This window comes from Lepisosteus oculatus, chromosome 5, assembly GCF_040954835.1.
Source record: "Lepisosteus oculatus isolate fLepOcu1 chromosome 5, fLepOcu1.hap2, whole genome shotgun sequence".
In the NCBI taxonomy this organism is placed as follows: domain Eukaryota; kingdom Metazoa; phylum Chordata; class Actinopteri; order Semionotiformes; family Lepisosteidae; genus Lepisosteus; species Lepisosteus oculatus.
In genome coordinates, this window is record NC_090700.1 from 35,484,900 (window position 1) to 35,509,408 (window position 24,509).

General features: G+C 39.8%; 1 long non-coding RNA gene across 1 annotated transcript in view; it reads left to right on the plus strand.

Moving 5' to 3' along the window:
• The window catches only part of LOC138239150 (uncharacterized), a 251,060-nt gene that overhangs the window by 176,442 nt on the left and 50,109 nt on the right, over nucleotides 1–24,509 (plus strand). The window lies entirely within an intron of this gene.

Sequence of the window (24,509 nt, forward strand, 5' to 3'; positions counted from 1 at the left end):
CAAATTAGTGTGGTGAAGCATGAAGGCATGTCTGAAAGTCTTAATAGATCAGATTTAAGCTGCAGCTTTGAATGGGATTTTGTGTCCCAATTTAAAATAATAAGCATTATTGTAGCTTTATTAATCTCTACCATGAAAGCTTCAGGTGCTCAGTGGCACTAGTCAATGATCTTTGATCAAGCTAAAATATCACACACTGTGTCCCAAAAACTGAAATAATGCATAATGCCAGACCAGCCCACCTTGAATTGAAGCAAAAGGTTTCTGATGACCAGTATAATAACCAAGCTTATGTCCTTTGAAATGAGAGAGGCCATCCTTAGCAGCTACTTAGTGCCCCATAGGAGAACTGAAAAAGAGGCTGCAGATGACATGGAGTTTCTCACTGTAGGTTAGCTTTCCCCACTCACCTTTAATAAAGACCCCGTTGCTCCTAGTCTTGAAAACAACCCTGGGCACCACAGACACAGCATCACTCTGAACGTTCCAGCTATTCTGTAGCAGAATCAAAAATATGTATTAATAATACACACTCTCACCGTGGAAGCTGAGCAGTTTTATTTTTAGGTTATTTTCTCCTCAGAAACACTCCATGGAAGGAAATAACTTTAATTAACACATCAAGATACAATAAATAAACACTGGAACTTGGTGCTTTTCTGTCAATAAATAACAGGTGATAGTCAGCAGGCTTCTAATCACTCTGACTGTCAAAATGGAAGTGATTAGAGCGCCATCCGGAGCCTTAATTCAGGGGCTTCAAAGCTTCACCAAACAGCCTCCCAGCAAGGTGCCACTGGCCTTTTTTCAGAGCCAGTGACCCATTTTTCTTCCATGCTCAGTGTTTGCTTTCATGGCAGCCAGGAAAGAGGTTCATTTATCAAGATCTCAGCGTTCGACTACAGCAGCACGTCCCGAGCCACTGCATAACATTTAAGTCTCCGAAAAACATTACAAACGTGCTGTGCCAGACCACACAACACAGGGACTGCGCGTCAGAGGAGTCTGTAAGTAGCCTAATACTAAAAGGACTATGACAAGCAGACAATAGCCCCAAGCAACCCCAGGCTCTCTGGAATAAAGATATGTCTTCTAATGCCACTGCTTTTCACAAGAGGTGACATTTGCAGATAAGGCAGTGTCCCTTTTAAATTAATATGCTGCCACTGAAAGTGGAGAAAACATGCATCCAAAGGTGTACAGATTTAAGCAGAGGGCAGGAATGCTGGAAGCTGGTGGGGAAGCATCTCCTGTCCATCTACTTAGCAGTTAGATCCTGTACTGAATTATAGAGATCTACTGAGAGTTTTTAGAGACGCACCACACTGCAGCAGAGAATGCACCCAATCACAGATGATTGCAGAAAGACAAGAGCCCTATTGCACCTGAAATAAAGCAGGCCTCAGCCAATATCATGTCAGTTTAAGGAAGGTCCTACAGATGGATAAATGTATTTGTCTGACTCTTTTACCTACAGTGCCCTAAGAGATTACTGTAAGAAGATGCAATACACAATTAACACAATTTAAAATCATACAAGTGTATTATGTTACAGGATTCCTGTATTTTTCATTCATAATGGAGTTGAGAGATTTACCTAGTGCAGGAAACAGTGTGGAAATAGAATGAATTGAGTGGAATGCAAATACAGTGCAATATGTGCAGTGAAACAGGACAGAAGCAATACAGAGCAGCTCGACAGTCAGCAGGAGTGAGGCAGGAGCAGATTGTAGAGTCTGCAAGTGTCGTTACTGAGGTCTAATTCAGCTCCAACAAAGAAATATTCTTTAAAGTCTTTGTTAATGTTTCACCTTTTCCCTTTTTCTGAAAGACGGTCTGGTCACAATGTAGATTTATTTTCTTTGTACTAAGTACAATTCACCTCATGTACTGTACCTGGGTTAGAGGCATTTAAATCTTTGTGTAATTACAGAATTTGGAAACAAAAAACGTAGGTATCAAATGCAGCTTTGTGGCTGACATTTTCATGCCCTTTAAAAAACAATTCAATCTGCAAAATCTTTTTGTTGTTTCTGTTGGTTTTCATTTTCTTACAGCCCTCTCATTGGTATGTCTTTTTGTAAATCAGGATGGTTTGCTGCAGTCATTATGGATGCCCATGACCTTTGGAAAAGGATGTCCAACACTTTGCCGTGTGACCTTTGGAACTGGAGAGGCCTGACTTTAACTCTTGCCTGTGTCGGCAGCAGGAACAGTTAAAGAGGAGGAGGATGAGCAAGAGAGGAAAAGGAGAGGATTTCTGCTTTGTGCCACTTAAGCTGACATTCTTCCTCACTCTCTAATTGTTAACCCACTGTACCTAATCTTGTCAGTGATGCCAGATTCCTCAAACACAGCTGCTTTTTTCAGATGGCAGTCATGCAGAGATCTAAAATCCAGATCACTCGCACGTGTGCTCTGAGATCCAGCAACGACAGATAAAAGTCTTTTGTTTGTGAGGGGCTATCAAAGACAGAAGGCTTGTGCTCTTTCTGCACCTGCATTGTCTATTTTATGCTTTGCTGCAGAGAACAGAGAGGATCGTACAAAACCGAGGAAAGGGCAATGGGAAAATTTAAATCCACTGTAGAACACCTGCACTCTATATTAAAATCCTCTTTTTGCTGGTGTAGTCTATCGCTCTCTCCTAACTGCAATATGTATGCAAATATAAGCTTTTATTCTTAAGCACTACTACACGATTTGTAATACTTTGCATGTGAGCGTTAGATATTTTCTTCTCTACACCTTATTACTTTAAATGAGCTTGCTCGTACAGAGCCAGTCTCACACATTTCTCCTGCCTCTATGAGGAGTCTGTAACATAAAAGCTCAAATGCTTTTGTCACCCTCCTGTCAAACACACCTTCCTGCAAAAATGCGCATTTGTTCACATAGCTGACCTTCCACACAGCTAAAACGGAGAAGATTGCATCGCTTGCCTCCTTTATTCTGCAAGTCAAAAGCTGGCCTTTGCGATGCTGAATGCAGCTGTGCATTTTAGAGCACCTCTTTTGTGTTAGAGTTTTTTTTGTCTACCAATTGCAGACGGTTTTCTTTTTGCCTTTGCTGTCATCAATGACCCCCCCCCCCCCCCGACTCCAGATGAGCATTTGGCAGTTTGTACGTAACCTCAAAGGGGAAAGAAAAGATGAAACAAGGGTATGTGTGGAAAGAAGGAGAAAATGGCCCTGCAGAGTCCAAAGCTTTTCAGGGGACACAAAGCTGTTCAGTCTATGTCTTTCGGTTTTCCACAAGTGCTGGGCATCCCAAGCAAGATGAAATGAGCTCAACATGAAAATATGCTCAGTTACAGTCTTTGCATGGAGTTTACCATTTCAAAGTTTAAGACAGTGTTCCATTGGTTGTGTTGTTGATGGTGCTGTGCTCCACACTGTCTGCATCCTGGTGTGGTTCCCAGCAGGATCAGGCTCTAAAACTGGAGATGAGAGTGTTTTGCCTGGTGAGTGGAGGCCTCTTGCGTTAGTCTCTTTAGAATTTTGTACGCTAACAATCATCCGACTCTAAAATAGAGTGCAGCATCTGAGCAGTGTATGTATTGTAGACTAAAGTTGTTCATGACCCTCATGAAGCAAACGGGAAAAATGCGACATAATTAAAATAAACAATTCTGTTTTAGAGTCTGAAATACTGGATGCAGAAGTGTTACTAGTAATTTTAATAAGTAACTTATTTGGGTAGTGCTTTTGACCAGAGCAAGAACCAGTCTCACTGATTCCAATATATTTTTTTAAAATACCTCTTGTTGAGCATTATGAACCCTCCGTACAACATTCACTGTCTGCCTCATTAATTTCAATTGCCTCTTGCTTTAATAATGATGTTCTTGATAACATTTCCTACATCTCTCGTCAAACACTTTAACATCCCACTTTCTTTGTTTCTTTTGAAGCTTTAGGTTTGCTAGTTTGATGCAGTTTCTTAAATTCTTCTGATAGAGCAGGAATACTGAAATACACTTGATTGTATTTGTTTCTTCTTGCTTTCAAAAAAGCAAACTTTGGAGTACAAATATTGGACATACTGTACCAGTATATATGTCAGTGAAGCTAATATACAGTATATATACAGTAACTGAAAGCTTCAATGCCACTAAAATAGTAAATGTTGAAATCCTCCATGCTGATGCTGAAAATGCGTAAAAACAGTTTATTGAATTGATCATTCCCTCCAGTCCTAGCTCAATCTAGCAACAACCAATCACTCTGATAATTAAAACTATTTTTAAAGAAATAAAACCCAATAAGAAGAAATGTTAATGAGGAACTTTAGCTTAACCCACTTACTGTAGCAGAGAGACAAGCACCTGGCCAGAGGGTCAACAAATTAGGGCCCCATTCAGAGTGAGTAAGGAGTTAACCAAGGGACAGTCCCACTTGTGAAAATGGGATGGAGAAGGGAGGAAAGAGGCCTACAATGCTATTTTAATTAATGGAAGATTGTGAGTTAAAGGCGAACCTGTTTGTTTATTTGTTATAAACTCTGTTTAAAATACATAAACGTGTTGATAGTTTAAATAAATGAGGTGGATTAAGGAATGTTTGTGAGGCATGTAGATGTAAAATCTCTACGTTAGTTGATAGTTAAGCTTCTTGTTAATTGTTGACCGATGCTCTGTTGTTCAACCAGCCAAAGCAGAGGTCTAATTAAAGAATCCTTCTCGTGTTTTCCCTATATTTAGAAAAGTGTCTGCACTTTCAATTGCAATAATGATAATTATATAATGATGAGAAGGTAACAGTGAAAGTTGTATTGGTATGACAATAACATGCTCCCATACATGAATGGTTAATGGTTTCCACTATGCAAAGCATCGCAACCCTCCAAGGATCCCGTCAGTAGACAGTTACAAAGTTACAGTATTGCAATTGTCCTTGAGCATATCTGCTAACTAAAGCAAGGGTGCACCCTTGGTCTGGGAGAGCCACAACTCAGCCAGTATTAAAGGTCACCTTAAATTGTCAGTTTGTAAAATAATCCTGTGACTATACAGATCCAGCCATTCAGAATGCATGCTGGATAATGGAGTATATTGTGGCGCATGTGCTGCGGGGCACTGCGCATTTTTAAAGATATTCAGTTGTTGGACTGCACTACTTTGTAAAACCGGCAGGTGGAGCAGTGAAAGCTTAACAGGGCATGTAGAAGCATTTGGGCTGTTGCCAGGAAATGCCTGGTTTCGAATCCCAGCCAATGCTGAGGGAGAATCTTTTTCCAGTTATAGAAATTAAGTTGTATACTGATTGGACTAATTAATTTTAAACTGTGTATTACAGTTTTTAAATATTAAATTAATTCAACTGGTTATTTTTGAAAAGTTTTGATGTGCTTCTTCTAACTATATCAAGTCTCTATACTTCATAAAAAGCTCCGTCATGATCAGCTATCAAAATTTCCCTTTAGTTGTAAAATTCCATATTAATATTCCATATTAAGTGGATTTAAACATACACAACAGAGAGATTAAATGAAGCAATCATTTTACTAACATCTAATGCACCACAAGTGGCACATATGGATAATCTTTGGACAGTGAATTACATACCACAACACACTGCAACTGCAACAAATATGGCAACTTTTACCATATTTGGGAGAAATACCACATATTCTGAGTGGCTACATCTGTATTAGTGTTTTGATCAATGTACTAACCTAATAATTCCAATTAAGTCAGGAATTGCACCCATTTCATATGATCACTGAACTAACTAATTTGAACAAATCACCTGCTTCAGTGGTCAAAATTAAACTGTTCCAAGGACTTAAAATAGTGATCACTGTGACTAGTAAAAAGTACTGGACTGTAACTGTCTAGAAACCAGTTTGGTTACACCTGAATTAGAGATAGTCAAAGTAATTCCAGGTTATATTTCATAAAACACATTTGATCAATACATTTAAAGAGAGTTATGACCACTTGAACTGTCAAAGACACTCATCAGATAATATCAGAAGATAATATCAGATATACCATATCATAATATCACTAATACCAGAATGCCACTCAATTATGAGAGAAACAAAAATAATTAATAAAATCCTATAATATTAATATTTCCCAATCGTGGAACCGTGGTTCAACAGTGTCATTCACAATAAAATAAAAGATAGATCCACCGTGTTCAAATCAGGGGACAAAGTGCTGTACAGGGAATCATAGTATGCATTAGACGAAGCCATAAAACGCGTAAAACGGAGCTACAGAGTGCGGCATGAAACGCAGTGCGCTGACACCCGGAGGCTGTGGCAGGGATTACAGTCAATCATAGGCTACAAGGGCTGCAGCCAGGAGATCGACACGAACAAACAAGCTAAACCACTTCTATGCCTGCTTTGATGCTCTGAACACGGGCACTGCTGAGAAGACCCCAAGTGTACAGGGTGAGTTTGTTCTGAAACTCTCAGAGCAGGACGTGCAGAAGACTCTGAGCAGGGTGAAAATCCATAAGGCTGCAGGGCCTGATGGGATACCACCTCACGTCCTGAGGACATGTGCAGACCAGCTGACCACAGTGTTTACAAACATCTTTAACTCCTCCCTGTCACAGTCCATTGTCCCCATCTGCTTAAAAAAAACACTATTGTTCCACTCCCCAGAAAGGCAAAAGTGACGTGCCTGAACAATTACCGCCCAGTAGCATTAACATCTGTGGTGATGAAATGCCTGGAGAAGCTGGTGTTGTTACATATCAACTCCTCCATCATGGAGTCCCTGGACCCCTTGCAGTTCGCCTACAAGAACAACAGATCAGTTGATGATGCTGTCTCCCTGGATCTACATACAGCCTTGGAACACCTGGACACTAAGTACTCGTATGTGAGAATGCTGTTTGTGGACTACAGTTCAGCATTCAATTCCATCATACCCAGTCAACTGGTGACAAAGCTCAGGGGATTAGGTCTGTGCAACTCTGTCTGCAACTGGCTACTGGACTTTCTAATAAAGAGACCACAGATGGTGCGGATAGGTAATAAAACATCAACACCACTCACCCTGAACATTGGAACCCCACAAGGCTGCTGTCTGAGTCCAAGGTTGTACTCCCTGTTCACTCACGACTGCACAGCAAGACACAGCAACAACCGCATCATTAAGTTTGCAGATGACACCACTATAATAGGACTGATCAGTGATGATGACGAGTCCACTTACAGGGATGAAGTTGTACAGCTGCTTAGGTGGTGTCATAGCAATAACCTTGACCTCGTAAATAAAACGAAAGAGCTAATAGTGGACTTTCGGAGACACAGGCCACACACTCACAGCCCACTCAGTATTGATGGAACGGAAGTGGAAACAGTCACGAGCTTTAGGTTTTTGGGAATTCACATTTCTAAAGATCTAACCTGGACTGTGAACACTGGCTCTATCTTGAAGAAGGTTCAGCAGCGCCTTTATTTCTTGAGGTGCCTCAAGCAATGGGGGATGCCAGTACCTGTGTTGGTGAACTTCTACCTCTATACCATCGAGAGTGTCCTCACCAACAGGAACACCGTGTGGTACGGCAACACCTCTTCTCGAGGAAGAAAGGCACTACAGAGAATTGTCAATATGGCCCAGAAGATCATCGGCTGTGGTCTCACCGAGATTGAACAGCTCTATGAGGACCACTGGTGTGGTAGAATTCTGGCCATCACAGAGGACAGTCACCACCCCGGGCATGAGCTTTTCACCTCACTGCCCTCAGGCAAGAGATACAAGAGCATATGGACACTTACCACTAGATTCTTCAATAGCTTTTATCCACAAGCAGTGTGATTGGCGAACACATTTAGCCATGCCCCTCAGACCACACCTATACAATTTACTTCATTATGATTTCTTATTTATTGCAAATCTCCAGTCATTGTTTACAGGTCTGCATTGTTTACATTTAAACTGTTTACTTGTTTACTTGTACATTGTCTACTGTTTGTTTGTATATTGTCTTGATGCACTGTCTGCACTTTGTGTTTTTACACTTGTTTTAATAATCGAGAGACTTTCCGTAAGTAAGAATTCCATTGTACCAGTACATGTACCGGTTATACAATCAAACCATTATTAAATTCTTTAGATATGCGATTCCATATTATATTCCCTTTTAATCAAATTCTAAAAGTATGCTTGTTGACTCCGTTATCACATTAGTTAAAGACTTCAAAGCTTAAAATGTTTAGGGAGAAATGGAATACTGGTGTGGATTTTTTTCTTTAAAGTACCAAGACCAACTATATACTGTATGTTTATGTTCCAAAATTAATATCGTTTATGGCCTTCACACGCGTTACAGTATGCTCCTATTCTTTTTATGCTCAGCTACTAAGATTTCCCTTCAGTGGTAAAATTCATTATCTACAACGGGCACAGTAAAGACGTTTACAGTAAGTCTTTCTACGACAGACCAACGGACCACGAGTGCCCCTGTCGGTCAACCAATCATGAACCGCGTCATCTTGCGTCATGATACGCGATACCGCAGCCAATTACCTGCGGTACGTGTCTGTACCGCACACTTTGAATGGCTGCATCTGTATATGGCAATAAAGTTCAAGTAATATAATGTTTTTTCAGGTAACTACTATGTACAATTTATCAGAGATTTTACATGTACCATTTGCAGTTGATTTTCTCTCTATCTGCTGTGTCAGCAGTGCAGAGACAATTCTCCTTCACAACTGTGTTGGCTGCCCCAAAGGGCTGTAGTACAATATATGACCCTAGAAGCTCTGAGGACTGCTGCTGTCATTCATGGTTCCTGTTTGATGTGCTTTTCCAAACCTCCTCATGCTGCTGAACTGAATTAAGGACTCATTAACTCACATGTAATTATTAATTGATGACTGCATATTAAAATAAATGTAATTGAATATGATTAAGGTTTATGTGCACGCTGGCTTCAAGTGAACAGTTTGTAATTGCTTTGACTTATGGAGCGTGTGCACCCACAAGTGAAGTATTTCCTGCAATGAGTAGAGAAAGTGCAGTGAACCAACATTGTTTCTTTTCTTCCCAAGTAGTCATCCTCGTCTTGTGAAATTGAAGAATATATTACAATATACTGCATATGTGCATGTATGTGTGTAAGCTGGCCACTTCAATCTCCAAGCCACATCGATCCATCAAGCCAGAGCTCATCCGGGTTTCAAATGGACTACAAAGCAGAGGTCTCCTCACCTATAGTAGATGGAACACTAGTCCATCACAGGAATTATCCCCTGAAATGATTTTCCCTACTTATACAACTGGGTGGACTAGAGTAACTGGGGTAGAGTACCTCACTCAAGGTAAAACAACAGTGTCTACAGCAATGACTCAAAACCACTAGTTACAGTACATGCAGAAGGAAAAGCAGTGTGCATGTTATTATATTACACTCAATTCACTAAGGTACATTTAAAAATAGTCCAGATATTGCTATTTTTATACACATTAAACCAAATGGATTTTTTCATAAACTTGATGATTGTTAGCTATTCCCTGAGATATTCTTCATTTTTCAATTGCATGTTGTTTGGTACCCATCAACCATAATGAGAAAACAATTTCTCTGACAATCTAAATCAGTTGCCTTCTCTGCTCCTTTTACAGTACATGGACTGCTTTCCGTGCAGAAATAAAAGCTCTAATACTAAAAAGAAAGTGGCAGTGTGGAAATTGTAGACAGAAGTCACTTCATTGTGCTTGCACATGCTCATTACCAGATGTTTGTCAGAAGACAGCGTCTGTTCTTGCTAATCAGGGCTGGTACAGTCTATTGATGGAAGTGGGGTCAGTTCTTGAATAAGGAGATAATGGAGCTCTAGGAGTCATGGATTGTACCGGATAGCTTTATAGCTCTCTAATTTTGGGTTTAATTTCCATTGCTTTTCACACCATAAGTAAATGTTTTCTTAACAATCTTTTTACTTTACAGAATCTTCTTTTTGTTAAACTGTGTTTTTCTTAATAGGAAAAGCTGAGCAGCATTTATAATCACCTAAAGTGAACAGAGCAGAGAGAGACAGAAAATGGTCAATAAACTGATTATAAATACTGGGACATAAATTCATTTAACGCACAGAAAAATGCACAGACAGACATATACTGTACAATGACATCTGTGATATTGTCCTTTGGTACGGATTTTAGCCACACTTGTGTGTAATACTTGTGTGGTTTCTAGCTGCAGCAGGGCGATCCAAGGCCTTCTACTGGGCCTTCATTAATAAAGGCCTTGCTTTACGGCCTTTAAATGCTTCTTACTCTAGTAAAATTAGTTGATTCACCTTAATTTGGTAGTCAAAAACATTTCAAAATCCTGTGCCTAACTGATTGTAAAGCTTGGTTAGGGTGTTTCTGTATACGGTAAATTGACCTGTTGCTTAGCATTAAGATACTCATGCCATTTCTGGGATCCCATATTTAAGGTGTCCCCCACAAAAATGTCAGGTATTGTTTGTAATGTAATGTAATACAATACAATGTAATGTGAGGAGTAAAATACAACGGTGTATTGACATATTCAGTTTCCCCACATAACTGCAGCCATCCCAGAGCAAGCATTGCATTTGTTCTGATGAGAAAAGTAAAGTGTTAAATCTGCTGAATTTCTGTGTGCTTTAACAGCTACATCTGTGTAGCTAGCAAAAAAAAAAAAAACCCTGCAAATCTTAAGCCTTAAGACAATGTGTTTGGACTGCATTGGTGAAAAATAAGTTCACACAAAGACTGAAGCATCTGGATGTTCATTATTTGAGTAGCTTTGCAGAAGCGAGTAATCAGGGCTGTTTGAGGCAGTACATGTGTACTATTCCTTTAGATCTGCTATTTTAAAAATAACATGATTTGGAAAATGAGATGATGGAAGCTGTGACAAACTACTTACTTGATGATACATATGAAGTCCCACAGATGGCTGAAAACGTGGTGATGGGCTGATTTATTTGCATTAAGTCTCAACCATTTTCATTTTTCGAAGAGAGAACAATAGCTTTGCATTTGTTGTACACACATATTATATTCACTCACTTGTAATTGCTGTGCTGTTTTTTTTGTCTGAGGTAGCCAGTTTAGAAAAAGAGACCCTTGCAGCATGAAAAATATAATACAATAGGTTCCATTTATATGTAAAATAAAAATAAAATGTCACAGTAATACTTCTGGATTCCATTTAATGGGACAGGGGAATTTTTATTAAATAACAGTACAATTTAACATCTGGCAAAAAAATCAGCTTCCATTTTGATGCACTAAAGTCAAGGCCTAATTCTTGTCATCAGAGTCATTAGTTGTCATACAGTCAAGCAAAAATGAAGACACCTCCTTAATAATAATAATAATAATAATAATAATAATAATAATAATAATAATAATAATAACCTATTAAAAATGCCATACCTTAGGCCACTGTACTGTACATAGTGATTATAAAAAAGACAAAAAAATACAACAAAAAGTAGAAGAAAATAATAAACAAGAGCAGTAATAATACCTTATATCGAATGCATGACTTTATAGGTGACTAATGTCGAGATGTAAATGTAGGAGTGATATGATGTATAGGTCTGGTGTGAGTTAGAAGTCTAGCTGCCAAGTTTTGGACTTACTGCAGCTTGAGAGGTGAGTTAGGGAGCCCATGAAGTAAAGAGCAGGTTGGACAATACTTCTCAGGTGAAAAAAGATGATCTAATCAAACTTGTCAGCTGAGTCTCAAAAGACAGGAGAGGATCAAGTGTGACTCCCAGATTCAAGACTATGGCTGACGTGAATGTCAAACCCATCCACCATTACTGTGAACTTCTGATTGAGCTTTTCCAGCTGAGATTTGCCACCCACCAGTAAAAGTGCTGTTTTGTAACTATTTAGCTTCAGGGAATTTGATGTCAACCAGATCTCAATGTCACACAGACAAGAAATAAGTGACATAGATGGGAGATCAGAGGGAGAAGGAGTTTCAACATAAATCTGAGTATCACCTGCATAACAGTGAAACTGAAGACCGTGTTTGTGTATAATCTGACCAAGCATATAAATAATAAAAAGCAATGTGGCACACCATGATTGACTGGGGCCATGGGGGTTTTATGAGGAGCAAGGGAGACAAAATGCTGCCAGCCAGTCAGATAAGAGCAGAACCAGTTTAAGACAGTACAATTGACAAACATTTGCAAGCAATTGAGCAACACCAAATGATTTACTGTACCAAAAGCTGCACTAAGATCAAAGAGCATGAGGATACTCACATCCCCCCAAGTCAGATGCAACCCTGACAAGAGCAGTCTCAGTGTTATGAAAAGCAGACTGAAATGTTTCAAACATGTCACTAGGTATCATGTGAGCCTGTAATTTTACGTGCAACCACAAGTTTAGCTAGAAATGGCAAATTAGAAATTGGTCTTTTTTATCAAGTGTCTTAGCATCAAATCTAGTATTAAGTACCCCACTAATAATAGTTATATGACAAGTCAAGTTAACAACCTCATGTAATTTGTCCAAATAAGTATTCCACAGGTTTGGCGACTTATGTACTCCAATGAATATGAGATAAGCTTGTTTGCCACAGTAATTTTGTGAACTAGAAATTAGACAGCAGTCTGGAGTAGTAGCTGCTGTTCTGGATATGTAACTGAAAGGCTGAGGGTTCATTTGCTAGGTGGAACATTCCTGTTGTTCCCTTGAGTGAGGTACTTTGTACAGATTTCTTCTGTAAAACAGTACCCAGCTGTATAAATTGGTGCAGATGTATTGTTTTTGCATTGGATAAAAGCCTCAGCTACCTAAATAAGAATCAGTAATATTTTATAGAAGTATCTCATCTCTTCTCCTAACTCTTTCTTACTCTACTCAATCTGAATAAGACCCTGTCGTGTGTTTTTTTTTCACCGAATCAAGACACACACCTGTTTTGTTTTCAAATATATTAAACCCTTTCTCTTTGCCTGGAGGGGCTGGTCCAGCAGGTAGACAATACTAGCCAGCCAACAGTGCATCTCAGAGGCATAATTAACAGGTTGACAGTCATGCTCTAGCAAGAGTGTAATAATGACTTCTTATGGAGCAGCAGTTTTAAATATGCCTTATTGGGCAAAAAACTGCTCCGATTAGAAATCTGATAACAAGTAATTTATACTGAATCAATCAGCTGTGGCACTTGGATATCTTTCAAGCTGTTTGTGTTTGATGTGGATAATTGCCTTTCCAGAGTGTTTTTTTCTGGTTCCCTGTTTTCAGTTTGTAGGTTGCATCCCCAGTGGAATTGTGAGAAAGGAATGGATGGGCGAGCAAATTCTTTCTACAGTATGTGACAACTTCTGCTTCGTTCTCTCTGTACCATCTCTTCTATGCTGCATGTAGGCCTGCAAATATCAATTAGCTTTGGCCGTTTCACTATGCTGGAAAGCAGAAGTGTCTCAACTAGCCTCTAATTCTGTTTTACATATGTAAGCAGGTTATAGAAGTGCACATCACCTCCCTGACAGCTAGACAGTGTTGACTTCTCTGGCAGAGAAGGACCTGGTCTTTTGGTGCTGTGGAGTCACTGCTATCTAAGGAATGGTGTTGTGTGCCACTGAGCCTGCAAACAACTTTTTAATAAATCCTGACAGGGGCAGAGCAGACTACATAAAATCAAATGTGTATTAAGTTAGTCAGTAGACAGCTTATTAGGGCTCAACAAGGTCACATAACCATTTCTTCCCAGTGAAACAGGGTTCCATATGTATCTTACAAATATCACTTTTCAGTCTTACAGTGTATTTAAGATCATGTAGTCTTATAGGAATGTGAAGATTGATTATTAATTTTTGCATTCCCTTAATTCACATCTCTCTCTTCATTGTGTGCATCGTCATATGCACGCAAGCATTAATAAATGGGTTGTTGCTTCAGTCCTGCTGTTAGAATGAAAGAATGGAATCAATGTTTTGTTTTGTAGTGAAAACAGATGCTGACTGAAACTGTTGGCAGCTCCAAAAATAATTGCCAGGGGGGCTTAGCCTGTTCTGAGTGTAGTGGTGTGACAATTCTGGGGAGCATGATATTTTTGTACATTTTGTGCAGAGTCTCATGACTTGTGCATCGCACCGTGTCGAAGCTGAATACACATGTGTGTATGAGAAAGGGAGAGCTGTGTGTGGTGCACTGCATACAATACAGGTCCAAAGCAGAGTGCTTTGTGCAGACTCCCTGCATGTGCTAATGCACTGCTCAAGTTGAGCACCATGCTCCAGATGTTACTGGCTTGGGTCTTACTGTAGTTATGGCCTTTCCAAACTGCAGTGAGCAGATGGCCTGTTGCCACTACTGGTGGGTGGGCTTGTCTTGGTCAGTGCATCTTTGGTCAGCTGTGCAACAGCAAACCCTGTGGCTTGGCAGGTACTTGTGAGACTGCAGTGTTATTGCAGTTATTGTAGGATAAATGCATCCATTATCCTTATACTGCTCTAGCTCTCCGGTTGGCAGTGAGCTTGCAGAGAGAATGTGAGGAAAGGTGACAGGGGCTGCATTTCAATCTTTGTGTCTTCTGTGCAATAAAATGGCCCATACTGACTAAAGGGTTTCAAGGTCAAATCTCGGAAAGAAAGGCAAAAAAGCATAGTTCCCTGAAGCCCTTAAGATGTGTCTCACTCTGACCTCTCAGATGTTGTAGGCTGTATCGTCTGCTGACCACGAGGACATATAGCTTGTAGATCACATGGGGTTGGTGGCAGTTGGTGAAACAATGACGGAGGCAATTTTTCAGTGTCTCTAGGCATGCCGTGGAATTGGAGGGGAAAGTTACCCATTCCCCAAAAGGGCACAAATACTTCTGGAGGGTGGTGCGGAGCTCTGGGTGCTCAGAAAGAAGATGAAAGGGTCAGAGGAGCTTGCCTGCTCTTCCTCTGTTGAGACACGTAAAGAAACAATTGACAATTCCAACTTGCGGGGGAAAGGTGCTTAAGATATTGCAGTGGAACAGCCACTGCATTAGCTCTGTAGTGTGGAAGAGAACTCTTGGGACCCTGGAATACAGAAAATCTTCAAATTTATTCACTGCAGCTGTTGTGGAGGCAGCTTAACTAGTTTTCAATCTCCAAGCTTCACTCTGGACTTGAAAATTGTTTTACAATGCCTTAGAGCTACTGCAGCACAATAGCTTGTAACAGAATACAACTTCTTTGGAAGTTAGATGGATATTGCTTTACCGCAATTTATGCTAAAGCTGTACTTCTTAAGATAGGAAAGGGCTAAGGCCTCTAGTTTCTCTGACATGACCTTTGACTTTCTCCAGCCAGCGTTTTGACACTAAGGAATGCTTGTTCCTGCTACCTGTCTGGGTCTCACAGTTCTCTTTCATTCTTTTTCTGGCCAGCCATAGGTTTTTACCAGAGAGATCAATCTAACCCACTACATCCTCCTCACTTCACTTCAGTCACATCGTCCATGTGAGGATGTAGAGGACATTCTCTAAGATGAATAAATGACTGTCCCACAGGGAACAACACAGTGAATATAATATATAAAGATGAGAACGGATGTGTATTTATATACTCTGTGAAAGTAAGGCATGGTGATTAAATACAGCTTCAATTTAGAAAATGGACGCATTTGTTTCAAGCAGTCTGTAATGCATTGTGTTTTGCACCACTTCCCATATACCTGATGCTGTACTATCCAACACTTTGAGGTCATTTATCAAAAGACAAAGACAGTCCAGGTGACTAATAAACCCATTCCCTGCTTTAATAAATTATCAGAAAACGGTGACTCTGGCTGCAGTGAATAATAGCTTAATTTCAATTAAGACTGTGCAATTAATTCTCAGGTTTGGTGCCTGTGGTGGGGGGGAGGGGGAGTTTCTGCAGCCTTTGTACTTGCAGGCGCAGTGAAGGAGTGTGGGGCTTTCCTCTCCCTCAATGCCCTGCAACCTCAGACAGCACAAAAGAGAACTGGCATTGAGCCACTGCAGACTCCCTGCTTATTAACTTCGAAGGTCTTCTTTTTAATTGTCCATTAATAACAACAACGAGCCATCCTACATGTTTTCTGGACATTTTTCTGGGGGTTGATGCTCTACTCTGTCATGTGCTTTTAACTGCAGCTGTTTTTTTTTTTTCTGCCGAAGAAAGGGAGTGGGGAAAATAACCTAATGAATAAATAAGCAATAAGAAATACTTTCCAGTGCAATGCAATCTCTCGTTTTAAGATTTTCTTCTTAAATGTTATTTACTTGATTTTCCTCCCTGAGCCGTAAGCATCACTGCTACTGTCTTGTAGAGTATCCATCATCAGCTTTCAGCACTTGTTGTTCTGTTCCTATGGGGTGCAATCAGAAAGCCCCAAAGCGCTCTCCTGATTTCACAGATCTCTGAGTAATAAGCTATGGAAATAGGATCAGAATGGCAAATTTGGAGCAGGTACTTGCTGTGTGCAGCCAATAGGATCCTGTTCTTAAGAACATGACATGGCTCTTGCAGAAGGCAGCTATTCAAGCAAGCCGCACTTTGACATCTGAAGCCAGCAGAGAGACTCCTTGTAGGGGTACAGGGAGCCAGTCCCCTTCAGTACCAGCTCTGGTTACAGTGCAATACTGGCCCACGCAGTGCACCAGCTGTCAGTTGAAGTCTTTGCTCTTTGGCGCAGTGCTCCAGTGATCTGTCTCCTGCAGAGAAAGGGAAGGTTTCTGCAGACTCCTGCTGCATGTATGATTTCGACCAACACAGAGCTTTATACCTGCAATACTGAACCCCTGCTTTATTCTCGTTTTAGGACTACTCTTCCCAAAATGACCGGCTTGGGGATTTCAGGACTTGTTCAAATTCCATCATACCGTTATTTTTCCTGGATGTTTTTTTTCTATTATTTCGAATTTGTAAAGGTGGTGTGGTGACCTTTTTTTTAATTGTTTTTGTTATCTACAATCTTATATTTATTTCACAAAAAATGATTGAATAGTATTTCACATTTTTCCTATTTCGTTTCCATATTCTTTGTGTTGCAGATATGAGAAAACATGACAAAGGTCCTTGCTTTGAAGTGCGATTAAAAAGACACGCACTGTGGTACTTTCGTAAAGATTGTTCTGTGGTTTTCAGCAGCAAACAAACTGGAAGAGACAAAGAAGTCAAGTAAGATAGATTAGAGATGTAAACAACTCTGCATTTTTAGCCACTTCATTTGAGTTTCAAAGTGCATATACTGACATCTGTCTGTTACCTTAAAGCGTATTCCAGAAGCACAGGGCAGAAGTTAGGACTACATCCCAAATAGGATTTCAGTGTGTTGCATTCAGACACACACACATATGCAAGCAAGAACAATTGACAGACACTAATTTCCTGGTGGAGGACATGCAAACTCTACACAGACAGTGCCTCTGTATCATGGCCAGGACCCAGGAACTACCTGTATGAGGTAGCACTACAAAATACTACATCACCATGCTGTGCCCTAAATGCAATTTACTTCCAGTTATTTTAAGATTGAAAATAATTCTACAAGAAATGTACAATGTTTGTGCTGGAATGTTATTACACTCAGAGGTGAAGCGCTGCACAGCTTCTGTGTCACAAGGTAATTGACAGAAATTGGTGAAATATGTCTGCATGTAATTTGAGACTATAGCATTCGTGTTTAATTTGATCAAACTGAGCTGAGAATTCATTGAGATTAGATGTGTTGACTGGAATTTCAGCTGTTGCCTTTTGAATTATTTCTGATTCCCTTTTCTAAGTTGTTGAGAAGGAAGTAAAAATGTCACCGTCATAGCAACGAGCGGGCAGGTTTGTTTCTCTCGTCTCCCATCAGTCCGTCCTCAAGCTTTGTGTTTAACCATTAACCCTTTCATCTCCTCCACAATTGCTGCAGACATTTTGGGCAGCTTTTGGTCTGCATTTATTGTTATTGCGAGGTCCCCAGCTTAAACTTCAGTTCTATAGGTAATTCACAGTGTGCCACCCTGAAAAAGTTACTAAGCCTCCTTGTTCTGCATCCTTCAGATGAGACATAGAAACGAGGTCTTGCAGTCAGTGTCACTGCTGCAGCAGATGTGATGCATAACTCAGCCCAAGTCCCTATACATACCATGGATGAAGTCATTCACGTGTAGCCTTGACAAACAGTATCACTATATGCAATATATACTTGATGGTAATAAATAAAAAGTCCTAAACGTAATCTGAAGTTATTCTTGTGTAATAATAAACAAGGATTTTACAGTGGTGTGGCTGCTGCCACAGAGTTGTTGGGCCCAAGATTTGATTGTGTGGTGTTTGCATGTTCTCCCATGTTTCTGAACATGACCTTAGGAATGAGTAGAATTCTGATAATGGATGGGTGAATAATGAACTAAATAGCTTTTTGGTCACTTACTAAATGCATGTTATAGGAGCAGCACCTGTTTTCAAAGCATCCCTAGCATCTTCTTTTGTTGAACAGTGAACAGTACTATATTTTTGTTTTTGTACATACTATCTGGTTTGGATAATGACAAAAAGTTCAAGTTCAAGTTCAAGTTTATTGTCATTACACTCATATACATGGTATATGGTATAACGAAATGCTATTTAGCTAGCTCTCGGACATAAATAGTACAAAGAAACAACAACAACAATACAATTGTGTAGCAAAAGAATGACAGAGACAACAGGCAGTGTGCAAAAAACAACAACAGACGATGTGCAAAAAACAACAACAGGCAATGTGCAAAACAACAAAAAGGTAACAGGTTATGTGCAAAAATATGCATCAACAGAATAAAATAAAGGGATAGAAAATATGGGGAGTGAGCTTTTGACATGTATGGTAGAGGTAGATTTTCAATGTGTGTTTGGGTTTTTGGTAAGAAAGAAAGAAAGAAAGGAAGAAGGCACTGTGAGGTTCAGATCATGGGTGAGAGTAAGAGTGAGAGAGGCTGGGAATTGAACAGTTTGATAGTGCGGGGGTAAAAACTGTCTCTGAGTCTGGTAGTCCGGGCCCGAATGCTCTGGTACCGTTTTCCAGATGGTAGCAGATCATAAAGTCTGTAGCTGGGGTGTGTGGGGTCTTTGATGATGCTTAGAGCTTTCCTCAAGCACCGTCTGTCATAAATGTCCTGGATAGATTGGAGGGTAACCCCAGTGATGGACTGGGCAGTTTTCACCACCCGCTGTAGGGCTTTGCGGTCAGCAGCACTGCAGTTGCCATACCACACTGTGGTATGGCATTCACTCTCTTATCAATTTCTGTCATTCTCGTGCTGTTATTTTGTAACTGACATGGAATAAAAACAGATGATTACATGTTTGTTCCTCTTTAATTAGTGTTGTAATTATTGAACTGGACACCATCGGTTCATGACTTCCTAATTACGTTGAATACATCTGTGCTCTATTTAAGTCTAAAAGATGCTCTAGGCTACATCTGTATTATGTGATGTTCTGCAGAGGAACTGTAAAAATGTTTCCCTATTGTCTTTTTTCACTAAAGCAAGAGAACAGTAAAACATTCACTATATAAATATACATTTTCATAGATTATTCTGCCAGCTAGCAACAAAAAAATAAATAGCTCCCCAGGTGCAGAGCAAAGCCATCTTTTGATTAAAGGCAAACAGTGGACTTGGTTTATTTAGCCTCTCTGAATTGTATGGTGTATGCTGTAGTGTATATTAGTGAGTGTGAACTGACCAATAGCCAGCACAGTACAATTAAAATGCTGGGGTGCACATTATGTTTAATTGAGGGGTCTACCACCAGCTGTCCACAGACACTAAAATAACATTTGGTAAAATAAGAGAGTTATAAATGCCAGTTTGTCTGATTGACTCATTAGGAAAAAGACTCATATTGATGTATAGTTTGGATGCTAATAATATTCTGTGACCCTCCCTCAGAGACAAACGGGTTGACTTGCAAAATAGAAGGCAGAAAAATACACTTGCGGTCTAGCCTAAGAGAAAAACTAAATGCAGCCACACAAAAAAAGCAAAAAGGAATGGCGAATGACCAGCTGCAAACCCTCCGCAAGGTGAATTCAATCACAACGCATTTAGAATCACCGCAGCCTTGTGGCCATTTGAAAACATGGAGCTTTTTATGGCTTTCTGGTGACACAAGGAATTTGTCAAGCTCAACAAGGAGGCTCCATCTGTTCCCTGCTGTCTCTGTGCGCCATGCGGCCATCAGCTGCGGTGGCCCTGGGCCTGCCAAGCTGCCTTCCGGTCCAGCACTTGGACACGGAGCACACGCAGCCTGCTGGACACTGAACGATAGCCCCCATTAAACCCTGGCAGCCCCATGACAAATTGTTCCTGCTAACTCTGTGCTGACATTCGTCAACAGGAGAAAACAATATGATCAAATGGAAAAAAAAAGACCTCAGTTAATGTTGTTCTGCAAACCGTTCAAAGAGTAAACCAGGTCAATTCCTGGGCTTCAGGGAAAACTCCACACAGACCAATTAAAGGAAGTGAAGTACTTGAGCCATTAACAGAGAAGATTATAAGAGCACATTTATATATACGTCTTCAAAGGTACTGACCGTGTCAACTCAGTAGACCTCTTCACAATCAGGGGGTGGACAACTAAAATATAAAGAAGGAGTGTTTTTAGCAGAAAGAACTGAGGAAATCCTGAACAGGCTACTAGACTACAATGTGTAAACTCTTCCCTTGAGATTCTTCAAGAAACAATTGCATGAGATCTTTGAATAGACATGTTGCTAAATGTAACTGCGATTTTATTTTCTATTGCTAGAGTTTTTAATTGTATTTAGAATTTTTTTTTTCCTGAAGAAGCACATAGTTGAATAATTATTTTTGGATTATTAAAGTGAATGAGGTATCGATGAGTCAATGGTCATTTTTTTCTTTTGTGCCCAACTGAACAAAAAAATAAAAATGAAATAGCCGTGTCGCTAACTGTTCTGATGTTAAAGGCAGCGGGGGAAAAGAATGCCCTTCACCAAGGCTCCCTCTCCAATCAGTAGCTCTTTAAACTCACAATGTGTAGCTTGCAGAAAGGCAGAATTGCTTTTCTCCTTGAACCTGAGAATCAAAACGTCCAGACTGTGCTGAATACACTGCAGGATGGGAAGTGTGATGATTCATTTTATTCCTGTTCATGAGGTGTACTCGACTTGTTGCCTCCAGTATTCATCTGCACACAGCTGTGTGTCTCTTCATGGTTTATTTGGTCTTGTTTCTTTATTGCTCTACACACTGTGCTCACAGCAACACACCTTTCTGCTGCAGCTCGATTGTGTACATGAGAGTCCAGAAAGGCAAGTTCAGAAAGAACAGATTTTTAACTTCATACAATAGTCCAGTTAAAATAAATGGACCACTTGCAGTTGTAGTGGCAAGGCATATAATCACACAGTAGAATTAAGTGTAACAAAAGATTTCTAATTATCTTTCTGTTGCACTCACAAAGCAGCTTGGGCCTCTGTGTAAACGCAGAGGAATGTAGCTAAAGAAGGCCCATGTGATTTAAAAATCTTCCAGGTCTGTAACAAAGATCAAGTTTCTGTAAAATTATGTTGATTCTAAACCTAATAATATATGGTGCACCCTGGCTCCCCTAAGTCTGCTATTCCCTTATTGACAAGACAACAGGTCAGAGGTCACTGTCCATCACCCAAATAATTACCCACCAATGAGGGACCTGCTGGTTGGATACCAGGCCTATACCTGATAACATCCTAACCAATCATCAGCTTTTATTTCCTGGTTTATAAATGTAGTACCCAACTAACTTCATTGGCTAACTCACCTCTCTTCTCTCTCCAACTACCTTGGCACTCATTTTCTCCTGATCAACTAAATCAGCGGTCCTTAACCTTTTTGTAAGCGTGACTCCATTTGGACAAGTGAAAAATTGCACAACCCCCCCATGTAAAGAAAAACAACTTTTGGTGCAAATTGCTACCTCAAATTTAAAAATCTTCTAAATCAGACAGTCTGCACTTTACATCTGGACAGGCATAATCACTCTTCATTGCACCTTTCACAAAATAAATTATAGTATTATGTTGTTTAATGACTTTTATTTATTTAAATACACCATTCACATGACCCCCCTAAGACCATGATGCAACTGACTTGGGAAACATGACCCCCAGTTTAAGAACCACTGAACTAAATTAAGAAAGTGGGACTCTTTGTGTCAACATTCTGAAAACCTGAGCATATTCAGTAAAAAGATATAGCCAAGCTAAACCACGTTTCTCCCCTCCCTCTTACTTGTGGCCAGACTGAATTTTAACACAACGCTAACTTCCTTGCAGAGCTTCCCTCTGTAATATTAGGCAAAGTTCTGTCTCTCTCCTCTCTGCTTCAGAACACTCCTAGCACAAAGCAAAAAGCTGACAAGTCAAACAATGGACCAACCTAGCCCATATCTGTATGCAGTGGGAAATTCAAACTCAGCAAGACACTTAGGCCAATGGATCTTTAAGTATAAAATTAGAATTCTTGAGAACTATTATTCCAAACACATTTGATAGTTTAGTTCACAATAATAAGATACAAGATGCTTTTGAGAATTGTACTTATACAGTACTTGTGAGAATATAAATGTGATCTAAGTTTATGAGCCTCAAATAATTTACGAGGTCAACAATAACATGTTATAGTTGATATATTTGAGCTCTAATGTTATTTGCTCTTATCTTTATATTCCCTGAGTAAACGATCAGCTTTTCCTTTCACAGCAGATCCATCAAAAATAAATTCTATTACTTTTGATAGTTTGTTATGCATGTTTTGTTGTTGTACCAATAAATTGTATAATATATATTTAGAAGCCGTGTATGAGAACATATATGATCATGTTTGATTGATTCCTAACAGTTATCAAAACAATTTCTAATTTACTGTAACAATTTCTAATTGTTTCCGTAAATTAAAAACCCTCACATCATTACACAGTAGACACCTTGCTGTGGATTAAAGCTGTTGAACTACCACTGAGAGAAACAAGTAATCAATCATTTTATGAGTGACTTTTAAAGTTCAGTCATTTTGTGCTCCAGAGATGTTAACTTTGTGCTTTTCTGCTCAATAACATTAATAGACAGAACTGATGTATTGGCTTGTTCAGTTTTAGCCAGAGACAGGAGATGTTTTATGAAGGCTCTTGGTAATTTATGACTGGTCTGTGTAGTGGCATATTACTGTATGCCAGTAAGTGAAGGAATAAAGACATATTAAAATGAGCACCACAGCTCATGTTTTCCCTTTAACACGTCCATATTTGTACCATAAATTGTAGCAGTCTGAAGTGTTTCTGTGTAAGATCCTATCAAAGGATTCATTCGGCACTTGGCCAGTCATTGAATGTAAGATCATCCCAACAGAACCTGGATTGTTGAATTCTCCTACAAGGCGAGGCTCCAGCCTTTTAACAAAGTGGAATTTTTCCCATGCATATTGAGAGGTACAGCAGGACTCTGGAGGACTGTTTGTGAGCAGCCTCAAACCCTCATCACAAGGCACAAGCTACGGTTTGTGGAGATTATTTATGTTTGCTCTGTTTTATGCTTGGTGTTGTGTAGAATAAATATAACTAATGAGTCAGGAATGCCCATTTAAATTTGGCAGAGCTCTTCTGCAGCATCAGGTCTGCAACAGGACCAGACTCTGAAATGATGCAATCTGAGAGATAACCATATCTTGTGTGTCTCATCGCCTGCAAAGACTGCCATTAAAAACAATTCACCAGCTCAGGTTACAGGATAAACATCAGATAGCACATTGATAGGACTTGTATCGTGCTGGTTATTCCGATTTATGTACAAATGTTTGTGTGTGTCTGTTCACTTTACAGTTTTTGTCTACTGCAGAACACAACAAACATCCTTTCTTTGGTGAAAAATAAAATAATATTGTTATATTAGTGCAGTGTACAGTGATGAAGACTTGCGTTCAAAGAAGTTCACGACAGAGCTTTGGCTCTGAAAGTATGTGTGTTGTCCAATCTGGGCTTGGTATTAATTCATTATTTATTGATTAATTGATTTTAAAAATGTCTTCCTGGCTTCCCACTGAGTAGGCTTGGTTGATGAATCACTATGAAGAAATCTAGCAGAGTCTGTGAAAGAGAGAGAGAGTGAGGAGGGGGGGGGGGGTTTGAATATTGTTAATTAATGCTGATTGTTGGGAAACAGTAGGAGTGTCAGGGTCTTTGATGTAGACCTGCTCCCTGCCACACTTTGCCTCTCGTAAAGGAGGCGATCAATATGCAGATTTCACTGGTTAAAAAACTCCAACAAATGGACTATTATGAACCTTCTCAACAGGAGCCCTCCTGTACTGTGATTGCCTGAGGCAGAGAACACAATGATCTTTTATTATATTTTTAATGTATAGAAAGAATGCGTTTGCTCTGTCATTATGATTTCCATCGAGCTGAGCTGCCCTCATTAGAAGGGCGAGGGCATGTCAAGACATAACAAGGTTTGCGCGGCAGCGTAAATGCAAATAAGGTCATCTTGACATGATGTACGATTACCTTAAACTACCTGATGACACCAAGAGAGCCGACCAGCTGCCGTGTGAGCCCACTGC